Here is a 9,346-nt window from a genome sequence, read left to right on the forward strand (position 1 = left end):
CACATTTTGCCATTTCAGTCCGACCCACAACAAGAGTCACATTTCACTTTTACCATAAATGGTAAGTAGGTCTCACATTCCACCAACTTATTCAATTCACATTTTATTATAAAACTAATACTCCCTCCGTTCCATAGAAATATGTGCATTTTCCATTTCCGTCCGCCCCACAAAAATATGTGCGTTTTCCATATTCGTCCGTCCCACAAAAATATATGCATTCCAATTTTGGAAAGTTATATCAATTTAATAATGTAGGTCACACTATCCGCTAACACTACTTTAATTACCATTCTCCTCCCCTCTCTTACTTTACCATATCATTCTCCCCCTCTCTCTTACTTTATCAATTTTATCTTAATTCTCGTGCATACTCATTGCCCATATTTTTATGGGACAGATGAAGTATAGTAATAAAACGATTGCAAAAAGAAACCTGTCAACACTAATGGAACGAAGGGAGTATTTATTTTTGTTTCATTTGTCAATACCCTCTTCAAACCCTTCAAGATGAATCTTAGAGGGGTTGGACTTTTTATTGAATTAACCCAAATTCAAAACCTACATATATTACTGGATCAGTCATTTTTTCAGTTTTAGTTCAAATATATTGTTGGGTAGTTAAATTTAGCCCACAGTAAGTGATCCGCTCATATACTATGATAGAAATCTATCATAAAACCAATCGATGATGGGAGGACTCCCTAATATCCCGAGAACCAAAGTGGGTTGGCCCGAACCTGAAAAGACCGTACTATAATGATTTCAGTTCGCTCTTTACATAAATGTGAAATATTGTTATGGAGTAATTATTTTGGTTTCTATTGCCAAGACTTTCTTGTACTTCTTGGGATTAAAAAGAAAAAGGTGATTGAAGTATTGTTACATTATAAATTTTTTTATATCGAAAGTAGAATATCTATTTTAATGTGATGGACCAAAACGGTAAAAATATTTTATTTTTGTACGATTATTAATATATCTACATATTTGCTATTTGCTTTATCCTAGACTCCCAAACATAAAAAAATAGGGTATATTTGTTAATTACTTCTATTTAGTCCCTGTTTCAGAACTAAACAAACTCAATTTGTCTTGCTAAAGTGAAGTTGGAATTTTTGTTTATATATACTAAAATTTAATGTAATTTAGCAATTACAGTATATTTTACTTCAATGAATTATTCTCTTCTCTTATCGAAGACTGGGAGTCTGATTGACCAAATTAGAACAATCTGCTGCCTAATTGGACAATGATTGGCCTTGATATCACATGGCACTGCTGGCTGCCATTCTTGAATTGTATTATTTCTTAATTAATCTATATAAGAAAAGAATACATTATTAAATTATGAACTTGAATTCCTCAGTCTAGTCTATTACATCCATATTTGCTGATATTAAAACTTTTGATAGTGGCATCTTAACATTTGGATATTCATCGCAGTTTTAACGGTTGAATATATATACAAAATTAAATTTCACACATAATGTTTTTGAGATTTTAAAAAATATCCATACGTGGAATTTGCGTAATCAGTGAATAAGCTGAGTCAATAGTTAAAGTAGATAATTTTTTCTTCTTCGCCGGTAAACAATTACTTTGTGGACTCAAAGAGTCAAAATTTCTTTTCCCTTTAATTACAGATTTATCCAAATTACTAGCGGTTATTTTTTATATGTAAAAAACATGTAAATATTTGAAGGCGTTAGTAACTCATGAAAAACTTAGGAGTATACAAAATCATTAGTACAAAGTGTTAGATTTCTTTTAAAACATTTAAAAATCAAACGTATAAAACATTAGGAAGAAGTGTTAGGTTTCTTACCCACCTTTATAAAACATTTAGACGTTAAACGTTAATTTATCCAAGTCTATAGAAAAACCAACAGTAAAAAATTCACATGCATTCAATAAAGGCAAAAGGATAGACTAGACTATAACTTCAAATTTTGTCTATTCCTAATATACGCTTTAAATTTTTCTATTTTTCTCACAATAAAACCCTCGAAAAGGACTTCTCATATAAGAGTACAAAATATCAATATATTTAAAATATAAAAAATGATCTTTATCTCTATTAGGTCCAAATTCCTATTCTTATTTGACGGTTTAGTCATAAAATTTTGTAAATAATTCATACATTATCTAAAATGCAGAGAATAATACTTTTTCATCATTTATCGTTTAGGTTCTAAACTATTGGATTTATTTCCGCCCACAATTTATGGCCGTTACACATTTAGTCTCCATATTTTACCACTTATCGTACTTTAAAATATTCTAAAAAATTTGTGAATTTCTAAATAATATTGTTAAATAGGTTTTTAAACTATTTTGGAATTTTTTACCCTGATTTTTTTGCCATCAAAATCTATTTCAATCCATATCAATTAAATATATACACCACCTAACATTTTATTACAGTTATCCCCTTAGACCATGTTTATCAGCAACCATCCAACTCAACCCAACCATCCACTTTTTAAATATTTAATTCATTTATATCTCATCCACGTCATCTTCCACATCATCAATATTCATCAAACCCAACCATACTTTTTTTGATGGTTTATTAACGACCACCCAACCACACCATTATATATTTTTTAATAATATTATTATTATGGAGTATGAAATATTTATTATTGCATAGTAAAATTTATAAAAAACACAATAAATGTAAAACTAAAAATTATAAAAATAAACAAATAGAAAACATAAGTTACGATATTAGTAGAGGAGAAAAGCAGATTTTTTATTTTACCAAAGAAGAAGGATTATATGAGGAGAAAAGATGAGATTTTTTGTATTCAAACTATGGCAAATATGATCTCTATTTGTATAGGATGAAAAATTATAAATTTTGGTATAATTTTTAAATAATTTTAATATAATATATTTAAGATATATATATTTTAATTAAAAAAATTTATCAACCAATGAGAATGTGCCATTTGGCACATTGGCTGAGTCATTGAATAAGTTGACCAACCAAGCGGTTGGTGGTTGCCTTCAAACGGACTGAGCTCAAGGAGAGAGAGACCATTTGAATCAATTTTTTATTTTTTAAATGCAATATGAGGTGGCGGTCGACTCCCCACAACCGATTAACACGGTCTTAGTTCCACAATAACAGTATTATGCTGCTATTTTGGATGTCCCATAATAAGAATCCATATTCATTTTTCCTATAAATAATACACACTCTGTTTTCTAAACATAGGAATAGTGAAGACGGTATGAGTTTTAATGCAAAATTAGTAAAGTACTCCTTCCGTCCCACTCAAGATGTCCACATTTCCTTTTTAGTTTGTCCCACTCAAGAAGTCCACTTTCTGTATTTGAAAAATAAATTCCCCTCTTCTCTCTCATTAAAATATTCAACTAATTTTTTCTCTACTTACTCCACCTAATAATTCCTCCTAAAATCTCGTGCCACTGAAGATGTGGACATTCTTGAGTGGACAAAGGGAGTAAGAAAGTTGTAGAGAAAAAAATGGGTAGAGTAAGAGAGATGAAGAAAAAAGTAGTGAAATTAGTGTTAATGGGGCTGGGGTTTATTTCCTGAAGTGAAAAGTGTCTATTTTTATTAAATGGACTAAAAAAGAAAAAAAATTCCATTTTTAGGAAACGAAGGTAGTAAATAGGTTTGTTAAAGTTTGTATGCTAGAAATCATCTTTCAAGTGATTGAATACTATAAAAATTCTTATTTTATTTTTCAAGAAATAAAACAGATTATTTTTGTCATAATGTTGTTATATTTTACATTTAATGGATGTTTATTGCATATTTAAATGTGTAAGCAACTTAACAAAGTCTAAGTTTTTGATTCAGTAGACCGGTTGTGGGCGTCGTCCACTTTAAGGTAACACAGTCAGTTCTGAACAAAGAAAAAGAAGAATTTCACAACCCAAATAGGCCTAGACTACCTATCGTGAAATGTTGAAATGTCAGTCCGCATATTTCTAAGCCTTACTGAAATAAGATGACATTCATGAGGTAGAGCACTGAACGGATCTAATACCGAGACGAGTCTTTATGCTATCTACTGAAAGACGAGGTCTTAATAAATGTTTACTTCTTAATCAATGTACGTTAGCATTGAGCATACGGTATTGATTATGCACTACTTTGACTTATCTAATGGTGCGGGTTTTTCACAACCCAATAATCCTGATATATTGGGTAGTGGTGATTAATATCTAGCGATGTTAGGATTGCTATTATGTTGAATCGTACACGATGTGAGTCTCGTTTGATAATATCCTCAGAAGGAGCGCGAAACAAGGTTTTATTATTCGGAACCTAGTGAAAGCTGGACGTTTTTCCCTTAAACTAAAGTGCTCAGGGTTCACATGCAAATTAAAACATGTAGAGCATGCGCAACTTGGTCAAGTCAGACAATGGACGGTTCAAGCTAGCTGACAACTACTGGTCGCTGGGTGTGTGAACGGAGAGACTCAGGGCTTTCAAGACCTTAACCCACAATACTATAAACTAGTAAAGGGAAGTAAGGGTCGAATCTCTCAGAGATGGAGGCGAGGGGAGTTGGGATTAAGTCATTTGGGAGGTTTGGCTACGACCACACTTTTAAGTGGGATAAGTTTTAAACTAAGGGAAAGGAACTGATCAACTAACTAAACTAAACTGGTCAAGCTAGACTAGAGACATCATAAAGAGAGAAAGGTAACTTGATCAATTACTCTAAGAACGGGAATGGTGAAAAGCAACTCGGGACCACTGACACAAAATAAGCGCACTACTAAAAAGCTGTAAACACCGAAAAGGTGACATAGACTGCGATCTTAACAAACCACTATCTCTTTCTTCGCTAAGCAGTTAAATAAAAACAATGAAAGCAGATCTAAACAGAGCAATGAGCACAAAACAGAAATAAGACAAAACGAACATGGATCTATATGAAATAGACGTGAAGAAAAACAGATCTAAGTATCTAACCTATTCTCATGCAAGTTGATGAGCTGAAATGTAAATCTACCTACGAGAAGGCATAAGCAAGGCGGAACTAAAGCAAACGAAAGCAATTAAAACAGAAAACACCAGATCCAACACAACATGAACTAAAAAATCTATTTCATAAACGATTGTAACTAAAACAGAATTCCAAACAAGGATTCAAATAGCAATTAACAATGGAAATGAACTAGAGTAGCAACTGAAAGAAAAACATTAAAAACAACTAATCTACGAAAGCGTTGAACTAAAAACAGAATAAAAATTGTTTTAACCCCTCGGGGTGCAACAAAAACTCCAACTATGAAGACTTCTACGTAGATCCAGGTCCCTTCTTCCTTGGTGAAGAATAAGAGTTGAAAACAGAGATGGGAACGGTGACTCCTGCTGCTAGCTTCCTACTCCATGCTATCTAACTAAGGTGAAAATGAGTTGACTGAAGGTGATGATGGTGTCGAACTCCTCTTTGTGTGCACTCTCTCCGTATTTATAGGATGATGTTGGGCCCAAATCCCTAGGGCAAGCCCATCCTATCTTGACATTTATGCCCTTGAGATGGCATCTTTTATTCTCTCTCATGTGACTCATTACTTCATGAGGTAAACTCCACTTGATCAACTTGTCGGCTGGGCAGGCTTCAGTGTTTGTACGCAACTGATCAACTTAGCTTCATTTCTGGCCATTTTTCACTCCTTTCCCGAGTTGATCAAGTTATTCCTGCACTTGCCGTTTCTACGCTTTATAGCCCCTGCACACTCAAATTCACCACTCTTTTTACGCATTATCAGCTTTGTTAGTGTAATAAACCCTACAAAACCATACTTGTAACGAGGCCTATCAAACTGCTCACACTTAAACCATGATTGTCCTCACGTATGGAAGAACAATAAGAAAGGGGCAAGTTACATGCATGGGTCCCTGACCGACTCCTAAAAACAAACAGACTCACAGATACTGACTAAAAAACAACACTTAAACAAACAGTTACATCTCCATGTTTGAAACTGGCTCAACTTCTGGTAATATTCCCCACAAGCTTAAGGTCATTCCAAATATTTTGTTGTCTCAAATTCCTCCCTTCCCTTTTGTTCAGTATGATCTGCCTATCAGTTCGTTAAGATAGCCTCTACTCTAGCCAACTGTTGGGTTCACTCGGTCACTCATTTCTCACCAGAGATGTTAGGACCATTCTCTCATTCATTTTGCCATACCACTGATACTTGAGTTTCATAGGCACAGACTAGTTCCTTTAGGTCTTTTATTAAGGTTGTAATGGGGCCAGGGGTTATAATGTAGATAGGTGAGGGTCCTATGGGTCCTAGGTTCATAAAAATCATGAAAAACGACTAAGGACATGTGAGCTTAGGAACAAAAGTAGAGCAGCCTCCCTATTACACTTTTAGACTTCCCAAAATTTTAACAATACCCCTTGGCCATTTTGGCCTTATTCCTCTATTCTTTCTGCTGCAGGGTCAGTTTACAGCATTTCCTGCCCTGCCTAAACTAAATATAGGATTTTTTTTTCATGGTCATGTTACATTTTCTCTACCCCTTTATTCTACTATTTCTCTCTTTTTTTCTGGGTCAGGTTATAAGTGTCTGCCCTTTTCTTTTCTTTCTTTCTTCATCTTCTTTTTCAACAAGCTTGATTTTAACTCTTTCTTCCTATCCCTTCTACCCCAAATTGGTTAGCTGCTCCATTCTATCCCCTTACTCACATGGCATAGAGGTTCATGGGTTAACTAGAAGGTGAATTCATAATGTAGGTTCAAATTGGGTAACTAAGGGGTGCCTTTACAATGAGACATGTTCTTCTAGTTCGAAAAGAAAGAGTCCAAACTGGTTATTTCCTATTTTTTAAATCGTTCAAGTCCATTATCATCTCTGTATCTTTGTCTATGCATTAATTAAAGATAACGTATGAATTATTGTCAATAATTGACTTAACCGTGAAATAAGAATTGAAAAACCGGCCAATGGAGATTAGACCTTTTTCATATTTGAAATATATTGATTTTTGGTATATTGCTTTTCAAGGGATTTATGGTTAGAAAAATTTCAAATAATTGAAGCGTATATTAAGAGCCGAACGAAATTTAATAAATAGAGTAGTCTAGTCTGTCCTTTGACTAATCTTATGACATTTGGTTTTTATATTAGTATCCGACTCAATTATAATCTTAAATGTCTCAATTATTGAAACTTTAAGACCAAAAATTATAAGATAATCAAACCTTTAGACTTGTATAACATCTAAATGTTTCATAAGAAACTTAACACATTCATAATGTTTTTATAGACAGTGATTTAGTAAAGTCGATGCTAAAATTTTTAAACATATTACTAAATATTTCTATATATATGCCTGTACAATTTATAAAAGATGCTAAGTAAAAATTGTAATAAAGAAAGATTTAATAAATATTCAATCTCAAATTCAAACAAATCTTAAATTACAACTCAAATACCTTACTATAAATTTCAAAATCAATAAACGAAATTATACTTCACAAATCACCGTCATAAAAATTAAACATTCAATTCTAAATTTAATAATAAAATAAAGTATTGAGAGACAATTTCATTACCTGCAAACATTTGTGGTCATATAATTAATTGAAAAATTAGGAAAGTCACCCGACAGAGCAGGAGTCTCTAGACAAGTTCATTTGTCTCACCCGACAGAGTAATACATGTTGACAAAGTTGAACTCAGAGCATCCTTAACACGCGGGGCCAGGCCGCAATGAGCGAGTCTCGGCCCGTGCGTGGCGTTGGAGGGGAGAAAGTTCCAGCCCAGGCCGGTCCCGGGGCCGCAGTTGCGGCCTGGGGATGCTCCCGGGGTCCGGCCTGGCCGGCGTTAAGTGCGCCCGGGCTGCAAAGAACGCGTCCCGGCCCAGCGTTAAATACTCTCCGGGCCGGGCCGCAAGTCCCCAAAATATTAATTTTTTTTTGAATTTTTGTCTATAAATACTGAACATTTGGCCACCATTCTTATGCACTTTACCCATTTCAATTCTCTTGTATTCCCATATTTTCGGCTTCTATGGAGTGGTTTAACAGCGATGAACGTCAGATGAACGAGTTCGTCAACGCCAACAATTGGTACGTGCTGCCATCACCCCCATTGCATACGACGCCTAGTTCGATGGGAACAAAGACGGCAAAGAGGAAAGTGAAGGGGAAGGCAACTGCGAGCTACTCCACTATGCCGCCAGCGTCGCTTAATTAGTCTCTAGATAAGATCTCTAACTCTATGTCGGAGATGACTATTACCTGGCGGATGAGCCAGCTGACGGAGTTGACATCGAGGGATACCTCAACAATGTCGGAGTTCGATCTCGAGTTGCACCATGAGATGATCGCCTACCTTCGCGCACAAATGAAAAAGTAGTAGTTTTATCCTTTTTTTAAAAAAAATGTATGACTTGTATTTTTATTTTCTAGGATTTTTAATTTACTTTGTCTAGGATTTGTAATTTTAATATCTATTGAACAATGTATTTTCCCGGTTTGAATTGTTCAATGTATTGCATTAACTAGTAAAATAGGTTGAAGTTGTGAATAGTGCAATTTATTAGTTGTGGCCCGGGTTGGGACCTGCATGGTTAGAGCAGTTGTGGCATGTGACTCAAATTTAGAAGAATAATGACGTGGAGGGGACTTAAGATCTGAATTCGAGCCAGGGTTAAGGATGCTCTCAATGCACATAAAAACTTCTCCTCTATTGCTCCAAAGTCCAAACTTTGTCAAATCTTAATGTCCACCTCAATTTCCACCTATAAAAATAAAATGCACATTTACGATTTTAAAACATATGACAAAAATGCTTGAAACATATGGGAAAAAATAATATATTTTTTATTAACACAAAAATATTCCCGCAGGTGGACAATATAATTGTAGTATAACAAAAGGAAGCACAAATATCGTATCTACATATTCTAAACATCTAATTCTAAGTACCGCCACTGTAACCTCTTGCATTATCTAGACTACCTAATGTGATGGTTATTTATTAACTGATCCTACTAAACTAAGAAAGTAAATGGAAAAATAGGGTTTGAATCAACTAAATAAAATAATTACAGGAAATTGATTTCATTGATTCTTTTGTAAATTAAATATAAGATTCGATTATGACTCAATTTTTACTAAGATGATCACAAAGATAATCTAAGATCTTGATACATTTAGTATTTAATTATTTAATTGCATTATTTAGTTAGATAATTTAGAAATTGTATATCTTTTTTATATTTTGGTTGTCTTGTTACTGTTAGGGTATTTAGCATTATAAATATGTGCTTGCATATCTTTTTTATATTTTGGTTGTCTTGTTACTTAAGTTAGGGTATTTAGCATTATA

Source organism: Salvia splendens, chromosome 13 (assembly GCF_004379255.2).
Source record: "Salvia splendens isolate huo1 chromosome 13, SspV2, whole genome shotgun sequence".
NCBI lineage: Eukaryota > Viridiplantae > Streptophyta > Magnoliopsida > Lamiales > Lamiaceae > Salvia > Salvia splendens.